The sequence below is a fragment of the Salvelinus alpinus genome, chromosome 37 (genome assembly GCF_045679555.1).
Source record: "Salvelinus alpinus chromosome 37, SLU_Salpinus.1, whole genome shotgun sequence".
NCBI classification, from domain to species: Eukaryota; Metazoa; Chordata; class Actinopteri; order Salmoniformes; family Salmonidae; genus Salvelinus; species Salvelinus alpinus.
Genome location: NC_092122.1, coordinates 16,228,048 through 16,228,564, shown reverse-complemented (window position 1 = coordinate 16,228,564; position 517 = coordinate 16,228,048).

Here is a 517-nt window from a genome sequence, read left to right as displayed (position 1 = left end):
AGTTGGTCAAATTTTTGTTTATTTACTAATAGTTAAACACGTCCACACACACACACACACACACACACACTCCTAACCCTAACCCTTGCTACTAACCCTTTCTACTAACCCTAACCCTTAACATCATTCTAACCCTAACACTAAGTCTAACCTTAACCCTAAACCCCCTATAAATAGCATTTGACCTTGTGGGGACTAACAAAATGTCCCCAGTTGGTCAAATGTTTGTTTATTTACTAATAGTTAAACACGTCCACACACACACACACACACACACACACACACACACACACACACACACACACACACACACACACACACACACACACACACACACACACACACACACACACACACACACACACACACACACACACACACACACACACACACACACACACAGATGTAGATTAATTAGTACATCTAACATCGAGTAGCCCTTATAATTCACAAGGCCATGGCCTGTGATTATTGGTATTTAACCCCATTCCGGGGTAACAACAGAAACATGCACTGA